This window comes from Heterodontus francisci, chromosome 8 (assembly GCF_036365525.1).
Source record: "Heterodontus francisci isolate sHetFra1 chromosome 8, sHetFra1.hap1, whole genome shotgun sequence".
Taxonomy (NCBI): domain Eukaryota; kingdom Metazoa; phylum Chordata; class Chondrichthyes; order Heterodontiformes; family Heterodontidae; genus Heterodontus; species Heterodontus francisci.
The window spans coordinates 101,212,431-101,237,070 of NC_090378.1; positions in this window are offsets into that span (position 1 = coordinate 101,212,431).

A 24,640-nucleotide genomic window follows, 5' to 3' on the forward strand; every position below is an offset into this window, starting at 1 on the left:
GAAGGATGTGCTTGCTATAGAGGGAGTGCAGCGAAGGTTCACCAGACTGATTCCTGGGATGGTAGGACTGACATATGAAGAGAGATTGGGTCGATTAAGCTTGTATTCACTAGAGTTTAGAAGAATGAGAGGGGATCTCATAGAAACCTACAAAATTCTAACAGGACTGAATAGACCAGATGCGGGAAGGATGTTCCCGATGGCGGTGGAGTCCAGGACCAGGGGTAACAGTCTAAGGATAAGGGGTAAGTCATTTAGGACTGAGATGAGGAGGGATTTCTTCACGCAGAGAGTGGTGAACCTGTGGAATTCTCTACCACAGAAAGCAGTTGAGGCCAAATCACTAAATATATTCAAGAAAGAGTTGGATATAATTCTTAGGGCTAAAGGGATCAAGGGATATGGGGAGAAAGCGGGAACAGGCTACTGAGTTTGGATGATCAGCCGTGATCGTATTGAATGGCGGTGCAGGCTCAAAGGGCCGAATGGCCTACTCCTGCTCCTATTTTTCTATGTTTCTATTCCTGAAATACTGTGCCTCTCACTGTAACACTACTGATATACTATGCCCCCAATGTAACACTCCTGATATATTGTACTTCTCATTATAACACTCCTTATATACTTTGCCCCTCACTGTAACATTTCTGATATACTTTGCCCCTTAATGTAGCAATCTTGTTACACTTTGCCTCTCACAGGCACAGTATATCAGGAGTGTTACTATCGATATCACACTCCTGATACACGGATACTCTCACTGTAACACTTGTTTATACTGTGTTTCGCACTCTAACACTCCTGATATGCTTTGCCTCTCAATGTAGCACTCTTGATATACTGTGCCTCTCATTGGAACACGCCTGATACATGCTTCCTCTCACTGTTAGACACCTGATATACTGCGTCTTTCATTGTAAGCCTCCTGATATAATGTGTCTCTCATTCTAACACTCTAGATGCACTCTTCCTCTCTGTAACACTCCTAAATCACAATGCTTCTCACTGTAACACTCCTGATATAGTGTGTCTCTCACTGTAACATTACTGATGTACTGTTCTTCTCACTGTAACAGTGCTGATACATGGTTTCCCCACACTGTAACACACCTTGTATACCATGTTTCTCACTCTAACACTCCTGATATACTGTATTTCTCACTGTAATCTTCCTGATATACTGTATTTCTAACATTAATTCTCCTGATATACAGTGCCCCTCACCATAACACTCCTTATATGCTGTCTGTAACTGTAACAATCCTCATATTTTGTGATTCTCACTGTAACACTATAGATACACTGTGTCGCTCATTGTAATACTCCTTATATACTCTGCCCCTCATTTTAACAATCCTGATATACTCTTCCTCTCACTGTAACTTTCCTGATTACTGTGCGTTCCACTGCAACAGTTCGATGTCCTGCGCTTATCACTGTAACACACCTGATATACTATGTCTATTACTGTAACTCTCCTGATGAAATGTGCCCATCACTGTAACACTCCAAAAGTACTGTGTATCTCACTGAAACTCCTGATACGCTTTGCCTCTCAGTGTAAAACTCCTTATACACTGTCCCCTCCCCCTCACTGTAACTCTCCTGATGTATGGTGCCCATCACAGTAACACTTCCGATATACAGTGCCCCTCACTGTAGACTTATATGCCGTTCTCACTCTAATTCTCCTGATATACTTTCACCCCAATGTAGCAATCTTGTTACACTGTGCCTCGAACAGTAACACTCCTAATATACTGTGCCTCTCATTGTAAGACTCCTGATACACTCTTCCTCTCATTGGTGGACTCCTGTTATTCTGTGCCTCTCACTGTAACACTCCTGATACACTGTGCCTCTCACTGTTAACACTCCTGATACACTGTGCCTCTCACTGTTAACACTCCTGATACACTGTGCCTCTCACTGTAGCACTCCTGATACACTGTGCCTCTCAGTGTAACATTCCTGATACATTGTGCCTCTCACTGCAACTGTTTCGACCAGGTGAGAAAGGGGTCTAGGTTTCCCTCTCAGCCTTCACCTGGTCTTGCCTAACAGGGTTTAATTTTTAACACACTTTTTTTAGCACCACCTTAGTGAATCCTTGTTCACTAGCTTCCAATTATAAGGCAAAGAAACTAGCCAAGCAGGTTTTCTTAGCTTGAAAGAAAAAAGGTTAAACTTTATTAAACTTAAACTCTAATTCGGTTAATGCCTACGGATACGCGACACAGCCATGCTTGCATGCATACGCGATTCACACATGCAGATAGAGACAGAAAAGAGCAGAAGAAATAAAGTGGAAAAGTTTGAGGCAATATTTGAAGATGGTTTTGGTTACTGTTCTTTGAGCTCGCTGTAGAGTGCTTGATTGTACGTAGGTCTTACTTTATTTGGGGCCCAGTATTCTTCTTAAACCTTGTTCAATGAAGGAGACTTTTCTCTCTTGTGCTTCATGTGTCCTCAGTGGGTCCAGAGGCTTGCGAGAAAGAGATGGGAGCTGACAGGAGAGGTCTTCTCACTGCAGCAGCTAACACTCTTTCTGAGTTCAAAACCTCTGTGGCTAGTTCAAAAAACCAAGGACCAGCCAGTTAGTCATGTGACCATAATAAAAACAAGAAATGCTGAAAATACTCAGCAGGTCTGGCAGCATCTGTGGCGAGAGAAGCAGAGTTAACGTTTCAGGTCAGTGACCCTTCATCAGAGCTGGCAAATATTAGAAATGTAATCGGTTTTAAGCAAGTAAAGCGGGGGTGGGGCAAGAGATAACAAAACGGGCGTTGATAGGGCAAAGTCACAGAGAATAACTAACCAGATGGTCATGGAGCAAAGACAAATGGTATGTTAATAGTGTGGTGAAAGACAAAGCATTCGTACAGAGAGGGTGTTAATTGACAGAAAAATTAACAGCCCTGACCCCAAGCACAAACATGAAACAAACCAGTGGGTAGGCACAGTAGAAACAAACTAAAGAAACTAAAACAAAATAAACAAGGAAAAAAGAAAAAATAACTAAAAATACAAAGGGGGATCCGACATGCTCTGAAAATATTGAACTCAATGTTCAGTCTGGCAAGCTGTAGCGTGCCTAATCGGTGAATGAGGTGCTGTTCCTCAAGCTTGCGTTGATGTTCACTGGAACACTGCAGCAATCCCAGGACAGAGACATAGGCATGAGAGCAGGGGTGTGTGTTGAAATGGCCAGCAACTGATGGCTTGGGGTCATGCTTTCAGACAGAGCGGCATGAGTCATGTGACCAGCTGGTTTAACCAGTCCTGGCTTTTGTGGATTGCATCACATAAACAGTCTCTGGAATGCTCTTCCTTATACCTTCAATGTCTGGTGATCAAACTCCATTGTGGGTCGAATGTGTCAAAGAATGGTCCTTTTGTCTCCACAAGCAATGTTTGTTAGTATGCAAATATTTTTCAGCCAGGTTTCAGGCAACCCTTGTAACAGGCCTTCTCTTCTTCCCTGCAAGTTTAAAATCAATGTTCATGTGACAAAATTAATATGTCCCATTCTTGGCAGGTGGGGGCCTGCATGACAGTAACACTCCTGATGTACTGTGCCTCTCACTGTAACACTCCTGATACACTGTGCCTCTCACTGTAACACTCCTGATACACTGTGTCCCTCACTGTAACACTCCTGATACACTGTGCCTCTCACTGTAACACTCCTGGTGGTACAGTGGCGCAGTGGTTAGCACCGCAGCCTCACAGCTCTAGCGACCTGGGTTCAGTTCTGGGTACTGCCTGTGTGGGGTTTGTAAGTTCTCCCTGTGACCGCGTGGGTTTCTGCTGGGTGCTCTGGTTTCCTCCCACAGCCAAAGACTTGCAGGTTGATAGGTAAATTGGCCATTGTAATTTTCCCTAGTGTAGGTAGGTGGTATGAGAATTGAGGGAAGGTGGGGATGTGGTAGGAAATACGGGATTAATGTAGGATTAGTATAAAATGGGTGGTTAATGGTCGGCACAGACTCGGTGGGCCGAAGGGCCTGTTTCAGTGCTGTATCACACTACTCCTGATATACTGTGCCCCTCACTGTAACACTCCTGAAATATTGTGTTGCTCACTGTAATACTTCTGATACACTGTAACACTCCTGATATTCTGTGCCCATATCTGTAACTGTCCCCCTCTGCTGCAGCAATCACAGACACTGCTGTCTCATCTATCCAATGATTAATGGCTCCCAAAGGGAATTCCACAGAGTCCTTGTGTTTGAGTTGATCTTTGACACTCTAATTCTCAATTAGGGGTTTTCAATGTTCAAGAAAAGTTGATGTACAAAAATATAACGTCGTACATTTCAATTCTACAATTCGAATATCTTTAAGATCTCTTTTGAATTGGATATTGTTAAATGCAAATCCTCAGTGTCTGACAGCTTGTGTCTGCTATTGTTGAAGATTCCCTAGCGGCTGCAGTGAGTGATAAGGACCAGCCAGATGGAGCTAGAATACCAAGCTTCTTCTGAGTGAAGTGACAGAACTTTATTTGGTATATTAATAAGCAAGAGAGCAGGGATGTTAGTGTGCTTCACGTATTTGCTAACAAACTGCATGCTGATTTTAGTATACCATACATATATACTGGGGGACCGGGTATCTTAGATGACCACTGTGTGGTTCAGAACAATGTCAACAGTATGGGTTCAATTCCTGTTCTGGTGTGAGGAAGGCAACAGGAAACCACCTCATATACCCTCTTCCTTAGTCATGCTCATCTCTCCTGCGTGGAGAAAAAGAGCAGAGGATTCCTCCCTTGAGCAGAGCACTGCTATGGCATCACATATATACTAACAGAGAGCAGGGTGCTCTGAGAGAGGGAGAAAGAGGTCAGGTGGGGATGGGGGTCGTGTTGTGGTTCATTGAGATTGCAGGTTGAACAATAATAGACATCTCGCACTGTACTGTTTCATGGGTTAAAATTCCTGGGAGTCACCAGTGGAAGTGTGAACACAGTGCCACTAATATCCCCACTGAAATTCAATTACCTTTCCTGAAGATGAATGGCAGAGGACTGATCACCTTAAAGCAAGCTTTGTGAGTTTTGGTTCTATGAAGCATTGTTGATGATCTCAGGCTGGATCTTTGGTTTGTGAACTAACAGCTTAACTTGTCAATGCACAGCACTCTCACACATCCCAAGCAGGTAGTGATGGAATGGCACTTGTAGTGGCACAGTCCTGGAAATGGGGAGTGAATAGAACAATTAAGGATATGAGTAAATGAAAATGTGTCATTGTTCTCCTCGAGGCAATGACTGCAGGGTGAGTTTGTGCCAATGAGGATGTTTTCCATTCACACTTCCATACTTGCTGTCAGTCACTTGCAAGCTCAGTTTCAGGTATTTGGGGTATACTTCCCTACCCCTCTGTTATTTTGTTGTAACCATTTACAGCTCCTCTGGACTCTGTAATCTCTTTGAGATTACAGAAATAGGGAGGGAAGAGGCCATGGAGAGATTTGAAAATAAGTGTGGGAATTTCAATATAAAAAAAAGGGTGGCACAGTGGTTAGCACCGCAGCCTAACAGCTCCCGCAACCTGGGTTTGGTTTTGGGTACTGCCTGTGTGGAGTTTGCAAGTTCTCCCTGTGACCATGTGGGTTTCCGCCGGGTGCTCCGGTTTCCTCCCACAGCCAAAGCCTTGCAGGTTGATAGGTAAATTGGCCATTGTAAATTGCCCCTAGGTGATAGGAGAATGGTGGGGATGTGGTGGGGAATATGGGATTAATGTAGAATTAGTATAAATGGGTGGTTGTTTGTCAGCACAGACTCAGTGGGCCGAAGGACCTGTTTTAGTGCTGTATCACTCCATGACTCATCTTTTGTTTCTTTACGTGTCCCATTACCACCCCATTTTGTCACACCACGATCCCTTTTCGCATTGTTACAATCAGGTGAGGAGGGGTCGAAAGGCTCCCCTCTTGTCTCTCTCTTTGTTTGACCACAACAGGGTTTATTTGTTTTAAACAGTGGATATGCTTACCAATTCAGTGAGCGTTTTCCCCTCTTATGTGCTATTATCATAAAAGAACCAATCGGACAGCTTTCCTTGAGTTTAAACAAGAAAGATGTTAGTTTATTGTACTTCAAACCAAAACCTAACCTAAGTAAAATAATGAACTATCCTCCAACTTTCACATATACACACATACACACGCGAATCACACACACACAAAGTTACAGAGTGGAGAAGAATAGATTGGTGGGATTCGAGTTCAGAACAATAAAAAAGGGTATACAGACTGTGAAGTCTGGTAATTCAGTTGTCTTCCAGCTGAACTCGGTGGTCCCAAAGTTTCTAGCTGGTAGATGGGGCTGATTGGTTCAGGGTTCTCTTGGAGACAGTGCTGCAGATGGTTTTCTTCCCGGGGTCATGGTCGCAATGATAAGCTTGGATGTTTGTAGCCAGCAGGCAGGGTGGCCTGGAGAGAGAGAGCCCACTTGGATCCTACACTGGTCAATCTCAGGTGCTTGTCTACCTGCAGACAGCAAGAGCAGCTAGTTTCACACAGATGGAGAATTTGTCACATGATGGCCCAGTGTATTCTCTCTTTTGCAACATAATTAGATCAGGTCTAAGAATTCCAATCTCTCTCAGGGTCCCATTGTTTCAGTGATTACCCTCTGAGTAGTTCGTCTCCACTAGAGCTAATGTTCCAAGATTGCCTTTAATGTCTTGCTAATGAAGGCAAGGCAGGTAGCCCGTTCAAAATGTTCAGGCCATTGACCTGGCTGGAGATTTAGCAGACTTACGTCTCCACCTCGATAATTGGTATGTAGGGTATTTCGATGCAAATTGCGGTGGCCATTTTAGCTGCCAGCAGTCATCTTTTATAGTTCTAAGTTTAATCCAACTGATGGATTTAAAAGCATCATCATTCAGCATAGCACATCTTCATTACAGCATTTAAGTATGATTACGCTCCATCCCATCAAAGACCTTTTCCATTGTTCCACCCCACCCCCCGGCTCTGTACTGCTTATAAACTGTTAAATCTCTAACTTTGTCCAGTTCTGTTGCAAGGTCATCAAACTGAAATGTTGATGGTAGATGGAGGCCACATAAAATAGCAGTGGACGGTGTCGGAAGGGGAGCCTGATATCTTCCGCCACCGAGGGATATTCGCAATGGTGGGAATGTCAACAGTGCGGCCACCTGCCGACTGGAGGTGGGTGGACAATTAATTAACCGATTGACCAATTAACAGCCACTTCATGCCCCGCCAGCATTTTACTGCCATCGTGACAGGCTCCTGCCTTGTGGGAGACTACTAGGTAAACTGTGGTGGCCTCCCAGTAGGTTCCTGGGGAGGGTGGTGGCAGGGGGCGGGGTCTTCCTTAATGGCCAATCCGTGGTCCATGGAGGGCCCTCAGTGGTAATGGCCACCCCAGTGGCTCTGATGCCGCCGCTGGAGGGTACACCCCTCCGATTTCCAGGGCCTGTCTGCTTGGCTGCAGCACAGTAAGAAAGAGGGTGCCTCAACATGGAGGCACCTCTCCTTCTCCCAGCAGCTTCAGCTGCAGCCGGCTCTGTCGGTAGCAGTGCCGAGGCTGCTGGCCTCTGATTGGCTCAGCAGCTGTGAGAGATGACCCACCATTCTCAAGTGGACGGTGGTCCCGGTGGCGGCCTCTTAATTGGCTGCCACTGGTAAAGTCCAGCCCAGTGTCCCGTCGTCGATCTGCACGGGCTTGGGACCCACTTTCGGTCCCAGCGGTGGGACGACATGGGATTTTGTAAGATTCCAGCCAATAACAGTGCTTTTCCTCTCCACAGGTGCTGCCTGACTTGCTGAGTATTTCCAGAATTATCTGCTTTTATTTCAGGGAGTAACTGTGCCTTAAAGTGTTGATGAGTGTAGGTTCAGCTTATGGTGCATCTCCTATCAAAAGAAAGCAAGCTTTGCACTTATATAGCACCTTTCACAGCCTCGGGATGCTTCAAAGCACGTTACAGCCTCGGAAGTACTTGAAATGTAATCACTGCTGTGATGTGGGAAGTGCAGCAGCCAGTTTGCACATGACACGTTCTCACAAAGTGCAATATGATAATGACCAGATTTCCTGTTGTTGGCTGAGGGATAAATATTGGCCAGGACATTTCCGCTGCTACTCTTTGAACAATGTGGTGGAATCTGCCTAAAAAGGCAGATGGTGTCTTGGTTTAACATTTCATCTGAGTGACTGTACCTCCTACAGTGCAGCAGCAGAGCGTCAGTCCAGATTTTGAGCTCAAGTCTGCGGAGCTAAAATTAAGCCCACAATCTACTGACTGAGAGTTGTGAGTGTTACCCAGTGAGCCACACCTGACTAGTTAGTAATTTGTGTGACAGAACACAAGGTGTGAGGGAAAGCTGAAAAAATGTTTACATTAAAGACAATGGAGCTTTGCACCTTGGTATTTGTGAAAAAATGCAAATTAATGAATGCAGAAACAGCACAGATCAAACATGTTCAGTCATGTGACAATGTGCAAAGAGCCGATTGCTGCATTAACATTTCCTTTATTTGGTCTGTTTGTTCTGTGCTGCTGCTTTTTAAAAAATTAATTCCTAGGATGTGGGCATCGCTGGCAATGCAGCATTTATTACCCATCCCTAACTGCCCTGGTGAAGTTGGTGGTGAGCCGCCTTCTTGAACTGCTACAGTTCATGTGGGGTAGGTACACTCATAATGCTGTTAGGGAGGGAGTTCCTGGATTATAACCCAGTGACAGTGAAGAAGCAGTGATACATTTCCAAGTCAGGATGGTGTGTGGCTAGGAGTGAATGTGCAGGTGGTGGTGCTCCCATGTGTCTGCTGCCCTTGTTCTTCTAGACAGTAGAAGTTGTGTGTTTGGAAGTTGCTATCGAAGGAGCCTTGGTGAGTTGCTGCAGTGCATCTTGTAGCTGGTACACACTGCTGCCACTATGCAGCAGTGGTGAACGGGGTAAATGTTTAAGGTGGGAAATAGGGTGCCAAATGTAGTGGGCTGCTTTATTTTGGATGGTGGTGAGCTTCTGGAGCTGCACCCATCCAGGCAAGTGGAGAGTATTCCATCACACTCCTGACTTGTGCCTTGTAGATGGGGGGCAGGCACTGGGGAAACAGGAGGTGAGTTACTCGCCACAGAATTCCCAGCCTCTGACCTGCTCTTGTAGCCATGGTATTTACATGGCTGGTCCAGTTAAGCTTCTTTTCAATAGTGACCACCAGGATGTTGATAGTGCGAGTATTTGATGATGGTAATCCCATTGAATGTAGTGGGGATGTGATTAGACTCTCTCCTGTTAGAGATACTGATTGTCTGACACATGTGTGGCATGAACGTTACTTGTCACTTATCAGTCCAAGCCTGAATGTTGTTCAGATCTTGCTGCATGCGAGCATGGACTGTTTCAGTATCTGAGGAGTTGTGAATGGTACTGAACGTTGTGCAATCATCAGTGAACATCCCCATTTCTGACCTTATAATTGAAGAAAGGTAATTGATGAAGTAGCTGAAGATCTTTGGGCCTAGGACACTACCCTGAGGAACTCCTGCAGTGATGTCCTAAGGCTGAGATGATTGGCCTCGAACAAGCACAACCATCTTCCTTTGTGTTAGGTATGACTCCAATCAGTGAAGAATTTTCACTCTGATTCCCATTAACTTCAGTTTTGCTAGGGCTCCTTGATGCCACACTCGGTGAAATGCTACCTTGATTTCAAGGGCAGTCACTCTCACCTCACTTCAGGAATTCAGCTCTTTTGTTCATGTTTGGACCAAGGCTGTAGAGAGGTCAGGAGTCGAGGGGACCTGGTGGAATCCAAACTGAGCATCGGTGAGCAGCTTATTGCTGAGTAAATGCCGTTGATAGCACTGTTAATAACACCTTCCATCGCTTTGCTGATGATTGATAGTAGACTGATGGGGCGGTAATTGGCCAGATTGGATTTGTCCTACTTTTTGTGGATAGGACAAACCTGGGAAATTTTCCACTTTATTAGTAGGTGCCAGTGTTGTAGCTGTATTGAAACAGCTTGTCTTGGGGCACAGCTCGTCAGTCTTCAACACTGTAGCTGGGATGTTAGCAGAGCCCATAGCCTTTGTTATATCCAGTGTGTTCAGCTGTTTCTTGATATCACGTGGAGTGAATCAAAAATAGCTGAAGACTGGCATCTACAATGGTGGGGACCTAAGGGGGAGGCCGATATGGATCATCTACTCGGCACATCTGGCTGAAGATGGTTGCACACGCTTCAGACTTGTCAGTTGCACTTACATGTTGGGCTCCACCGTCAGTGAGAATGGGAAAGTTGATGGAGCCTCCTTCTCCCGTTAACTGTTTAATTTTCACCACCATTCATGCCTGGTTGTGGCAGGACTTCAGAGCTTTGATCTGATTCGTTCTTTGTGGGAATGCTTACTTCTGTCTGTTAAACACTGTTCTGCTATGTTAGTATGCATGTAGTCTGGTGTTGTAGATTCACCAGGTTGGCATCTCATTTTTAGCCTGTTGCTGCTCCTGACATGCTCCCCTATACTTCTCATTGAGCCGAGGTTGGTCCCCTGCCTTGATAGTAATGGTAGAGTGAGCGATATGCCGGTCCATATAGTGAGATACAATTCTGCTGCTGCTGATAGCCAACAGCGCCTCACCGAGGCCCAGTTTTGAGCTACCAGATCTGTTCTGAGTCTATCCCATTTAGCACAGTGGTAGTGCCACACAACACAATGAGGGTATCCTCAGTGTGAAGCAGGGAATTATCCCCAGTGTCCTGACCAATATTATCCCTCAATTGACATCACAAAAACAGATTAACTGGTCAATATCACATTGCTCTTTGTGGGAGTTTGCTGTGCAGACTGGCTGCCAGGTTTCCTACATTACAACAGTGCCTACACTTCAAAAAGTACTTAATTGGCTGTAAAATGCTTTGAGACATCTGGTGGTTGTGAAATCCACTATATAAATGCAAGTCTTTCTTTCTTTTTGGGAGTGTGTCACCTTCTGCAGGTGGTCTCTCAGAGCATTCCAACATTTGCAGGGGGTCTCTGAGAGTGTGTCACAGTTTGCAGGAGGCTCTGGGAATATATTACAGTTTACAGGGGTTTCTGGGAGTATATCACAGTTTGCAGGGGTTTCTGGGAATATATCACAGTTTACAGGGGTTTTCTGAGAGTAGATCACAGTTTACAGGGGTTTCTGGGAGTATATCGCAGTTTACAGGGGTTTCTGGGAGTATATCACAGTTTGCAGGGGTTTCTGGGAGTATATCACAGTTTGCAGGGGTTTCTGAGAGTATATTACAGTTTACAGGGGTTTCTGGGAGTATATTATAGTTTGCAGGGGAGTTTCTGGGAGTATATCACAGTTTACGGGTTTCTGAGAGAATATTACAATTTACAGGGGTTTCTGAGAGAATATTACAGTTTACAGGGGTTTCTGGGAGGATATCACAGTTTACAGGGGTTTCTGAGAGAATATTACAGTTTACAGGGGTTTCTGGGAGTATATCGCAGTTTACAGGGGTTTCTGGGAGTATATCGCAGTTTACAGGGGTTTCTGGGAGTATATTGCAGTTTACAGGGGTTTCTGGGGGTATATCACAGTTTGCAGGGGTTTCTGGGAGTATATCACAGTTTACAGGGGTTTTCTGAGAGTATATCACAGTTTACAGGGGTTTATGGGAGTATATCAAAGTTTACAGGGGTTTCTGGGAGTATATTGCAGTTTACAGGGGTTTCTGGGAGTATATCACAGTTTGCAGGGGTTTCTGGGAGTATATCACAGTTGACAGGGGTTTCTGGGAGTATATCACAGATTACAGGGGTTTCTGAGAGAATATTACAGTTTACAGGGGTCTCTGGGAGTATAGCGCGGTTTCCAGGGGTTTCTGGGAGTATATCGCAGTTTACAGGGGTTTCTGGGAGTATATCACAGTTTACAGGGGTTTATGGGAGTATATCACAGTTTGCAGGGGTTTCTGAGAGAATATTACAGTTTACAGGGGGTTTCTGGGAGTATATTATAGTTTGCAGGGGGGTTTCTGGGAGTATATCACAGTTTGAAGGAGGGTATCTGGGAGTATATTACAGTTTGCAGGAGGATTCTGGGAGTATATCACAGTTTGTAGGGGGTTCTGGGAACATATAGTTTGTAGGGGAGTTTCTGGGAGTATATTACAGTTTGCAGGGGGTTCTAGGAGATTATCACAGATGGCAGGGGCTTCTGGGAGTAAATCACATTTGCAGGGGGGTTTCTGGGAGTATATTACAGTTTGCAGGGGGATTGTGGGAGTCTTCTTTGGCCTCCTTATCTCGAGAGACAATGGATACGCGCCTGGAGGTGGTCAGTGGTTTGTGAAGCAGCGCCTGGAGTGGCTATAAAGGCCAATTCTAGAGTGACAGGCTCTTCCACAGGTGCTGCAGAGAAATTTGTTTGTCGGGGCTGTTGCACAGTTGGCTCTCCCCTTGCGCTTCTGTCTTTTTTCCTGCCAACTACTAAGTCTCTTCGACTCGCCACATTTTAGCCCCGTCTTTATGGCTGCCCGCCAGCTCTGGCGAACGCTGGCAACTGACTCCCACGACTTGTGATCAATGTCACAGGATTTCATGTCGCGTTTGTAGACGTTTTTAAAGCGGAGACATGGACGGCCGGTGGGTCTGATACCAGTGGCGAGCTCGCTGTACAATGTGTCTTTTGGGATCCTGCCATCTTCCATGCGGCTCACATGGCCAAGCCATCTCAAGCGCCGCTGACTCAGTAGTGTGTACAAGCTGGGGATGTTGGCCGCCTCGAGGACTTCTGTGTTGGAGGTACGGTCCTGCCACCTGATGCCAAGTATTCTCCGGAGGCAGTGAAGATGGAATGAATTGAGACGTCGCTCTTGGCTGACATACATTGTCCAGGCCTCGCTGCCATAGAGCAAGGTACTGAGGACACAGGCCTGATACACTCAGACTTTTGTGTTCCGTGTCAGTGCGCCATTTTCCCACACTCTCTTGGCCAGTCTGGACATAGCAGTGGAAGCCTGTCCCATGCGCTTGTTGATTTCTGCATCTGGAGACAGGTTACTGGTGATGGTTGAGCCTAGGTAGGTGAACTCTTGAACCACTTCCAGAGCGTGGTCGCCAATATTGATGGATTGAGCATTTCTGACGTCCTGCCCCATTATGTTCGTTTTCTTGAGGCTGATGGTTAGGCCAAATTCATTGCAGGCAGCCGCAAACCTGTCGATGAGACTCTGCAGACACTCTTCAGTGTGAGATGTTAAAGCAGCATCGTCAGCAAAGAGGAGTTCCCTGATGAGGACTTTCCGTACTTTGGACTTCGCTCTTAGACGGGCAAGGTTGAACAACCTGCCCCCTGATCTTGTGTGGAGGAAAATTCCTTCTTCAGAGGACTTGAACGCATGTGAAAGCAGCAGGGAGAAGAAAATCCCAAAAAGTGTGGGTGCGAGAACACAGCCCTGTTTCACGCCACTCAGGATAGGAAAGGGCTCTGATGAGGAGCCACCATGTTGAATTGTGCCTTTCATATTGTCATGGAATGAGGTGATGATACTTAGTAGCTTTGGTGGGCATCCAATCTTTTCTAGTAGTCTGAAGAGACCACGTCTGCTGACGAGGTCAAAGGCTTTGGTGAGATCAATGAAAGCAATGTAGAGGGGCATCTGTTGTTCACGGCATTTCTCCTGTATCTGACGAAGGGAGAACAGCATGTCAACGGTCGATCTCTCTGCACGAAAGCCACACTGTGCCTCAGGGTTGACGCGCTCGGCCAGCTTCTGGAGCCTGTTCAGAGCGACTCGAGCAAAGACTTTCCCCACTATGCTGAGCAGGGAGATTCCACGGTAGTTGTTGCAGTCACCACGGTCACCTTTGCTTTTATAGAGGGTGATGATATTGGCATCGCGCATGTCCTGAGGTACTGCTCCCTCGTCCCAGCACAGGCAAAGCAGTTCATGTAGTGCTGAGAATATAGCAGGCTTGGCACTCTTGATTATTTCAGGGGTAATGCCGTCCTTCCCAGGGGCTTTTCCGCTGGCTAGAGAATCAATGGCATCACTGAGTTCCGATTTGGTTGGCTGTATGTCCAGCTCAACCATGACTGGTGGAGGCTGGGCTGAATTGAGGGCAGTCTCAGTGACAGCATTCTCCCTGGAGTACAGTTCTAGGTCGTGCTCAACCCAGCAGTCCATTTGTTTGTGTTGGTCAGTGATTATGTCCCCTGATTTAGATTTGAGGGGGGCGATCTTCTTGATGGTTGGCCCAGATGGCAGAGGCTTCTGGGAGTAAATCACATTTGCAGGGGGGTTTCTGGGAGTATATCATGTTTTGCAAGGGGATTCTGAGAGTATAGTACAGCTTGCAGGAGGGTTCTGGGAATAAATTAGTTTGTAGGGGGATTGTGGGAGTATATTACAGTTTGCAGGGGGTTCTAGAACTATATTACAGTTTGCAGGGGGATTGTGGGAGTATATTACAGTTTGCAGGGGGTTCTAGAAGTATATTACAGTTTGCAGGGGGATTGTGGGAGTATATTACAGTTTGCAGGGGGTTCTAGAAGTATATTACAGTTTGCAGGGGGATTGTGGGAGTATATTACAGTTTGCAGGGGGTTCTAGAAGCATATTACAGTTTGTAGGGGGATTTTGGGAGTATATTACAGGTTGCAGGGGGTTCTGGGAGTATATTACAGTTTGCAGGGGGTTCTGGGAGTATATTACAGTTTGTAGGGGGATTTTGGGAGTATATCAGTTTGCAGGGGTTTCTGGGAGTATATTGCAGTTTGCAGGGGGCTCTGGGAGTATATCACAGTTTGCAGGGGGCTCCGGGAGTATATCACAGTTTGCAGTGGTTTCTGGGAGTATATCACAGTTTGCAGGGGGCTCTGGGAGTATATTACAGTTTGCAGGGGTTTCTGGGAGTATATCGCAGTTTGCAGGGGGCTCTGGGAGTATATCACAGTTTGCAGGGGTTTCTGGGAGTATATCGCAGTTTGCAGGGGGCTCTGGGAGTATAATACAGTTTGCAGGGGGTTTCTGGGAGTATATCGCAGTTTGCAGGGGGCTCTGGGAGTATAATACAGTTTGCAGGGGGTTTCTGGGAGTATATCACAGTTTGCAGGGGTTTGTGGGAGTATATCGCAGTTTGCAGGGGGCTCTGGGAGTATATTACAGTTTGCAGGGGTTTCTGGGAGTATATCGCAGTTTGCAGGGGTTTCTGGGAGTATATTGCAGTTTGCAGGGGGCTCTGGGAGTATAATACAGTTTGCAGGGAGTTTCTGGGAGTATATCGCAGTTTGCAGGGGGCTCTGGGAGTATAATACAGTTTACAGGGAGTTTCTGGAATAAAGAACAGTTTGCAGGGGTTTCTGGGAGTATATCGCAGTTTGCAGGGGGCTCTGGGAGTATATTACAATTTGCAGGGGTTTCTGGGAGTTTATCGCAGTTTGCAGGGGTTTCTGGGAGTATATCGCAGTTTGCAGGGGTTTCTGGGAGTATATTGCAGTTTGCAGGGGGCTCTGGGAGTATAATACAGTTTGCAGGGGGTTTCTGGGAGTATATCGCAGTTTGCAGGGGGCTCTGGGAGTATAATACAGTTTGCAGGGGGTTTCTGGGAGTATATTGCAGTTTGCAGGGAGTTTCTGGGAATAAAGAACAGTTTGCAGGGAGTTTCTGGGAATAAAGAACAGTTTGCATGGGTTTCTGGGAGTATATCGCAGTTTGCAGGGGGCTCTGGGAGTATATTGCAATTTGCAGGGGTTTCTGGGAGCATATCGCAGTTTACAGGTGGTCTCTGAGAACATTTGCAGGGTATCTCTGGGAGTGTGTCACAGGACACAGGGCATCTCTGGAAACGTACTAACATTTGCAGGGGTCTGTGGGATTGTTCCAACATTTCCGGCTGGGGGGCAGTGGGGTGGGGGTGGGGGGGGGGGGGTCGCTCGGAGTGTTCCAACATTTGCAGGGGCTCTCTGGGAATCTGCTAACATTTTTAGGGGGTCTCTGGAAGTGTGCCAACATTTGCATGGGAATATGCTAAAATTGACAAGGAAGGTTCCACTCAGAAAAGTAGCTGGGAAGTTACTGATATGAGTGAAAAAGCCAGAAGAGAGATGATGATGATGGCGGAAACATCAATGCAAATGAGATTATAATTTTTGTGCAAGGTAAACGTTCTGCCTGCCACTCTTGGTTTAAAGAATTGGCAGTAGCTAAAAGAAGGTGATCCAGTTTGTCTGACTCACAGAGTTTGTTGAATTGATAGGATTTAGAAAGCCTTTGAATTCTGGTCATGACTATTCTGCCCATTTTCTCAGCAAAGACTTGTGAAGGAGCTGTAGGTCATTCAGAAACCACATGAACTCTGGAGTTGTGTTTCTTCTCATCCTCCAGCCATACTGCAGTTTATCAGTATATTCTTATTTTCTGAACCACAGTCCAAATAATCAGCATATATTTATTTCCTCTCTTGCGGATTTAACGCCATGCATTTCAAATCAGCTTCTGCGACTCCCAGCTGTGCAGGTATTGAGTATGCCAAGCCAGGATCTTCACTTGTGCTGTTGAACACAGTATCAGCTAAAGGATAAATACTCACTGAAGCGCAGTCTGCTTTAGTTCCTATTTTTTAGTTTGTCGGGGGGGAAATCTCATTTTGACTTTCCCAAAAGCAAGCAGCCGGATCATAACCTAAACATGCAGGAAGTTGGCCTTTACCGTCGCAGCATCTACACTTTGGTCTCAGGCATGTTAGGCTGCATTTAATTGATTTAGACCACAGTCCTTGCTGTGTAGCTCTTCTCTGCAAATTGCCTCCTTAACTCATTCACCACATGTTCATTAACCCCCCGCCCCCCCCCCCCCCAACCCAGTAAACCCCTGCTTTGTTTTAGCTGAGGACAAGTTCATTTTTATGTGGCTCGGCCTATTGATTTCTGTCCTAACCTCTGGAATTGCAACATTTATGAGATATGATATTGTTCCAGAATGAACCTTGCATTTTGTGGGCACAATAAGGATCATCAGTTTTCATGCAGCTCAGGGGCTGTTGCTTTGACACAGGTCTCAGAAGTTAATGCAGACCATTTCAGTGGTTGAACTGAATGCAAAGATTTCAGTCAAACCTTCACTCTCAATGAGTTAAATTCAAAAACACTTTATTCTATAATGAATCATTTCCTTTTATTTATTTCCGCTCGTGTTTTGTCCTCTCTTTGGCATGCCCCTCTACACCGACACAACATTCCCCAACCCAAATGGTCAGCAAGGGATCTCGATCTCACTGAATGCTTCTGTGTAACTAACTGCTCTGATTTTGCCTGTGTCGCTGTGGGAGACCATGGGCCATAAGTTGCTTAGCCCCCGAAAATGAGCGCAGGGACCGCGATGTGCAATTAACCCATGCCCATTGAGTGGAATGCAGCCTGCAAGACACTTTTATGCTGTCTGCAAATTAGAATGATTTCCACAAGCAGCCAGCATTTCGTGTGCTGTTACATTGGCTTCACACATCAGCAGGGTGCCCAATATTGTTAGCAACTTGCACTTCTTAAAGCTGGCCTGCACCTCTTAAAGAAAGGTGCATTATGGCTGCAGCAGGTGCTGGGAGCCATTCTACAACTGAATCTGACCTGTATCTTCAGCAGGGCAGGAGGCCCTCCAGTAACACAACGAGAAGGGAATGGGAACTGATAGCCATGGAGGTTAATACCAGGAGATTAGCCGCGAGGACCTGGATGCAGTGCCGGAAGAAATTCAATGATTCCACATGAGTGGTCAAGATCAGTCAATGCATCTTCAAATGTCACATCCTACCAACCTCGCACACTGCTCAATTCACCACATCCCCGTCACTCATCTACCAACAAGCTCTATCAATCAGGACTCATACCTAATAATTATATGCTTCGCCTCACTGTCACACACTTAGCATTTTTGAAAGCCTCACACCCATATCTCACAGCTTGAGCACACTGGCAGCTATTAACTATGACAGCCACATCACCCAAACAGATTGCACAACATTTTCTGACACACTTCCCTCTCTCTTACAGGAAAAGATGGTGCACAAACCGAGGCAGCAGAAACTAACCGGCTGGGGAGAGTGCGCCTGCATGTTCTAAACTCCGTGGAGGAGACAGTGCTGACCGTTATGGGAAGGGCCATTATTGAGGCTGTGGTAACCAGAGAAGCTGAATCCGTTGAAGATGAGGATATATGTACACCTAATCCTACATCTCTCAGACCAATTCTCCATTATCCCATTATCTCTTCTGACTGAAAAGCTGTTGATGATGTAAGTATGCATTACTTACTTTCTTCTTTCCACTCGCCATAACCTTTCCCTTGACCCTTTTACCTTTCGTATACCCAAGAACTGCAAGCTCTGCAAGCAATGGAGGAAGGGCAAGAAGACAATGAAGATGCATACACACCACCACTTGATCTCAGTTGTAGCCACCAGCTCAGATACTGATGTTGCATGTAATTTAGAGGATTGGGTGTAGGTGGGATCAGCATTGGTGAGACACGGGGCACAAGTATGCCGCAGCTGAGGGAAAGGATAGTGCAGCTGCCAGCTCACTAGAGGGCAAGGCTATACATGGGTTCTGCTGTAGAGAACTCAGATGAGGATTTTGATGGGCCCGACTGCTTGATACACAGGAAAACCTGCTAGAAAGTTCAATGTCCAGGAATATGGAGCAATCTGGCATCAAGTTGGCACAGAGCTTTATGAGATCTGGGAGCACATCCTTTCTAGCGTGGAATATGTGGTGCCAATGGTGATGTAGCATCTGATAGCTAATGTGTCAGCTTCCATTGCAGTACAAGCAGCAGCCATCCAATGTCTGAGTGTTGCAGTGGAAGATCAGACTGCTGCCTTCAGAGGGTCACAACACTCCTGTAATCTGTTCCCCAACAGACCTTCTCTCTAAAGACACTCTGCAGATATGGTTGACCTTCTGAGAGCCCTTCTTCCCCCACCCCCCCTCCTCCCTCTTCCAGAAGCTTGTCCTGCTCTATGTGGCTCTGCTCATTCTCCCTGTCATACTCAAAGCCATGAGGAAACTCTACTCGGGGGCATCCATGTCTGGAAGCAACTGATTTGTGCATAAGCCTTTAAGTTACCAAAAGTGTACTTCAGCTCCAGTCAGACCACTCCTTGTAGGCTATTGAAAATTTAAACATGTATAGAAAAGCACCCAAAATGCATAGAATTGCAGCAACAGCCAGAAGAAATGATGCAGCAACTAACCTGTAAGTAGTGGATGATCCATTTAAATGGCACTGTATTCAGCTGTACAAGGTTAAGAGAGAGAGAGCTAGGCTGGAGCACGGGGCTCCAAAATGGCAGTGCTAGCATCAAACAATAAATAATGCTAGCACTCTGAATAATTACATGATCTGCCTGCTCTGCATTCTGGCGGATGTTAACTGTGTTCACGCTAACCCCTTTACCAATATGGTGTCTGGCACTCTTCACGTCAGAAGTGTGTGTGCCTGCTGTGGATGAACTTTGGAAATTTAAGGGGCCTTGCAGCAATAAAAAAATGGGCACTACTGAACCAATTTCACTCCTGTAGCATCACTGTATCCGTCTCAATAACTTGGCTGAGTTTGGGAATTCATCACGTGGACGGAAGTGAAGTGAAGGGAATCATATCCACAAACTGAATTGCTGCCACTCCAAGGCATCCACATCACCCATATCTTTAGTCTGTTCCTATTAGAGATTCATGCAGTGATGAAGGATTCCAAGATGCTTCTCATACTCCCAGAATCAATATAAAAATACTCAAGCATCACCTTAGGATTGATCAATACTGCCGCCCATCAGCTCTGTGTTTAACACATATTTCCACACATTCAGACTATGACAACATAAATAGCATCTTCCTTTTGGAAAGTGCAACTTATTGGCATAGACCTGTTGGGCTGTGTGGCCTATTTTTGTGCTGTAAAATTCTGTATAAGAGATTTCATTCAAGCTCCTTACCAACCACACCTGTGACAAATGTGGCCTGCACAACCATGACCTATTTCTTTATTTAGTCAATTCAAGTATAAGGCCTTGATGCTCCCCAGTTCTGCATCGCATTATGTGCTGGGATCTGGATAGGTTTAAACAAGGTTTGTCTTGCTGCTGCAAGATTGGTCAAAACCTTGAGACTCCAATCTGTTCTCCTCAAAGCATTCTGGCATATGGCCACTGGAGGCCTCCAGTGAGCTATGTAGAAGCCACCAGCTGGTTCTCGCCTCAGAGATGGTACCAGGTACTATGCTGTTCCATTTTGCCAGTATTCATTTCTCACAGAACTAACAACTGTTTTGTCAGTTCTGTCCCCCCACCCTCTTAACTTCCCAAAAAACAGAAATCCTAGGCTTTTCAATACACTCACTTATACAGATGTTTAAAACTAAATGTGACACACTCAAGAAAATGAACGTAAGGCTGGTGCTGATAACCTGAAGTGGCCCCAGGGCAATGTCATGTGATTTCAGTGCTTCAAATGAGTGGATGAGCCGATCCACAGGTGGGACTGAAATGAAGAGCTACATGAATGTACGTAAAGGACATATAAAATTAATGGATAGGAAAAGGCTAACCAGTTGACCAATCCTGCCCCATACACCATGATATCTGGGGCATCATGACCATGTAATCTCCTGGGAGAAGCGAAAAAGAAAATCAAAAAATAAAACAGCCAATAAGAAAAAATTTACCCTGGGAAATTCCCCTTCAGCCCCCTCAGGTGACTATTGGACTATTGTCTTGACATGGTAGGATCATTAGGGACACCTTCTCCAGTCAGTCCATTTTGCTCTTGTTCTTAGGGCATGAGCGATATTGGCGAGGCTGCATTGGTGCCCCATCCCTAAGGTGCTCTGTTTACATCTGAAAGGCTTGTGGGCTATTTCGAAGGACAACAGGAGTCAACCACATAGGGTACAACTGGAGGAACATGTGTTGTCCCAGAGCAGGTAGAGGTGGCAGGTTCCCTTCCCTGAAGGGTGTAAGTGAACCACTCAGGCTTTTCTGATAATCCAACAGATTTGTATGGTCATTTTGTCAGGAGCCAGCACACAAATTGTCATATTTATTGAATTCAATTTCACAACTTAGCATGATCTGAATTTCCTGAGCTTCGTGTTTTTTGCTGCATTTTCAAACCCTTTTAGATCATCGAGTCATACAGCACAAAAGGAGGCCATTCATCCCATCAAGCCCACGTTGGCTCTTTGAAAGAGCTTTCCATTTAATCCCACGCCTCAGCTCCTTCCCAATAGCCCTACAAGTTCTTTGAGAAAGACCGCTTTTTTTTAAAATCTGAAATGGGAATGGAATTTTGCCTGCAGTTGGGAATTCAGATTCCCAGATAATGCTGTGCTATATCTCAGTTTTACATCAGGATACACTCCCTGAAGATATTCACTTCCCTGAAGCAACAGGATAGAGTCTGAGATGTGTGCCCTCGACCTGAACATATTCAAGAACCAAGCTCCCTCAAATTAAAATTCTCCACTGGGAATTGTGGTGGCAGACAAAAGGCAAACTGTGCTGGAGATGCCAGAAGCAGCTGAGGAACTTGCTCTGCAGATATCCCAATGCATGTCAAGACGAGGGAAATGTGCCGAAAGCTTACCTATACCTTACCTGGTGACTTAGCTTCCAAATATCTCACAATACACATCAGCTTCAAATTTCTGCAATGATATTTCCCTTTGAAACTTTGTTTATGATGCTCAGAGTATAAAACAATTCAAATCTTCCAACACCACCCGCCACTCTCTTTCCATGCCCTCCTACCTCCTTACCCCAATGGCTGGGTCAGTAAGTTCACTGACTGCCACTGCACTGAGCTATACCCACTAATATGGAAGTTCCCAGGTTGAATGCCTAGTATGTACTGATCTCAGTTGGGGTAACAACATGAGGAGTTATAATGATCCTAAATGGCATTGATCTAAGGAACGAAGTGAAATCTGTCGGGGTTCTTGCTCTTGGCTGCTATCCAATGATTAGCTGCTGCCTCCAACTCCATTTATCATTCCTGATCCTTGCTATTACCAGCACAGAGTTCAGTCCAGAGAATTAATTTGTCATTAGCTCCAGAAGCCTTTTTTTTTCAGAAGCCTCCATATGTGAAACTTTATCAAATGCTTTCTTCAAATCCAAATATATTCGATGCTTCTGAAGGGTCTCAAGTAAAAACACGGACACAATTCCCCTTTCTGTTGACAGCAAGTCTCATATAAATTTGTAATTTTAGCCAATTCTGCCCACTAGATTCTCTTCAGCAACTCATTTACTGAACCCACCATTTTGCATGTTCTTTGCACGCTTTAGATTTACGTTGAACGCATCCTGTCAAGTAGACATAACATTGATGGGATAGGCATAGGATTGGAATGTCTGCCATAGCTCAGTGATAGGTCCTGTCTTGGCTCCTGAATCTTACTATTAGCCCATGTTTACATACTCCCATTTAACACTCCCTACACACAGTGCCCCCCACCCCACCCCCACTCACCAGGATCTAACAAAGAACCACTGCCAGCACAAATTGGTCCAGAGGAATCTGATGAGATGCCTCAGAAGGCCCAGCAAGCTCCTGTTGTTTACCTGATTAATATTCTTTCGGGAAGGAAATCTGCTGTCCTTACCTGGTCGGGCCTACTTGTGACTCCAGACCTACAGCAGTGTGGTTGACTCTTAACTGCCCTCTGAAATGGCCTAGCAAGCCACTAGGTTGTACCAAAAAGCTACAGAAAGGTAAAAAAGTAATAATACCGGATGGACCACCTGGAATCGACTTAGGCACCAGAAACGACAACTGCATACATAACACAACAAAGTCCTCCTTACTAACAGCTAGGGACTGGTTCCAAAATTGGAAAGCTGTCCACAGACTAGTCAAGCAACAGCCTGATATAGTCATACTCACAGAATCATACCTGACAGCCAATGTCCCGGACACCACCATCACCATTCCTGGGTATATTCCAACATGGTGAACATCACTTGAAGGAAGCATTGAGGGTGGCAAGGGCGCAGAATGTATTCTGTGTGGGGGACTTCAATGTCCATCACCAACAGTATCTCGGTAACACCACTACTGACCGAGCTGGCCGAGTCCTAAAGGACATAGCTGGTAGACTGGGTCTGTGGCAGGTGGTGGGGGAACCAACATGAGGGAAAAACATACTTGACCTTGTCCTCACCAATCTGCCTGCCACAGATGCTTCTGTCCATGACTGTATTGGTAGGAGTGACCACCGCACAGTCCTTGTGGAGACGAAGTCCAGCCTTCACATTGAGGATACCGTCCATCGTGTTGTGTGGCACTACCACCGTGCTAAATGGGATAGATTTCAAACAGATCTAGCAATGCAAAACTTGGCATCCATGAGGCGCTGTGGGGCAGCAGCAGAACTGTACTCAAACACAATCTGTAACCTCATGACCCGGCATATCCCCCACTCTACCATTACCATCAAGCCAGGAGACCAACCCTGGTTCAATGAAGAGTGCAGGAGGGCATGCCAGGAGCAACATCAGACAAACCTCAAAATGAGGTGTCAATCTGGTGAAGCTATAACCCAGGACTACTTGCATGCCAAACTGTGTAAGCAGCATGCAATAGACAGAGCTAAATGATCCCATAACCAATGGATCAGATCTAAGCTCTGCAGTCCTTCCACATTCAGTTGTGGATGGTGGTGGACAATTAAACAACTAACTGGAGGATGTGGCTCCACAAATACCCCCATCCTCAATGATGTGGGAGCCCAGCACATCAGTGATAAAGATAAGGCAGAAGCATTTGCAACAATCTTCAGTCAGAAGTGCTGAATTGATGATCCATCTCGGCCTCCTCCTGAAGTCCCCAGCATTACAGATGCCAGACTTCAGCCAATTCAATTCACTCCATGTGATATCAAGGCACTCGATACTGCAAAGGCTATGGGTCCTGACATTATTCCGGCAATAGTACTGAAGACCTGTGCTCCAGAACTTGCTGCCCTCCGAGCCAAGTTGTTCCAGTATAGCTACAACACAGGCATCTACCTGACAATGTGGAAAATTGCCCAGGTATGTCCTGAACACAAAAAGCAGGACAAGTCAACCCAGCCAATTACTGCCCCATCAGTCTATTCTCAATCATCAGTAAAGTGATGGAAGGTGTCATCAACTGTGCCATCAAGCAGCACTTGCTTAGCAATAACCTGCTCAGTGATGCTCAGTTTGGGTTCCGCCAGGTCCACTCAGCTCCTGACGTCATTACAGACTTGGTTCAAATATGGACAAAAGAACTGAACTCAAGAGGTGAGGTGACAGTGACTGCCCTTGACATCAAGGCAGCATTTGACCAAGTATGGCATCAAGGAGCCCTAGCAAAACTGGAGTCAATGGGAATCAGGGGATAACTCTCTGCTGGTTGGAGTCATACCTAGTGCAAAAGAAGATGGCTGTGATTGTTGGAGGACGATTACCTGAGCTCTAGGACTGCAAGAGTTCCTCAGGGTAGTGTCCTAGGCCCAACCATCTTCTGCTGCTTCATCAATGACCTTCCTTCAATCATAAGGTCATAAGTAGGGATGTTCGCTGATAATTGCATAATGTTCAGCACCATTCGTGACTCCTCA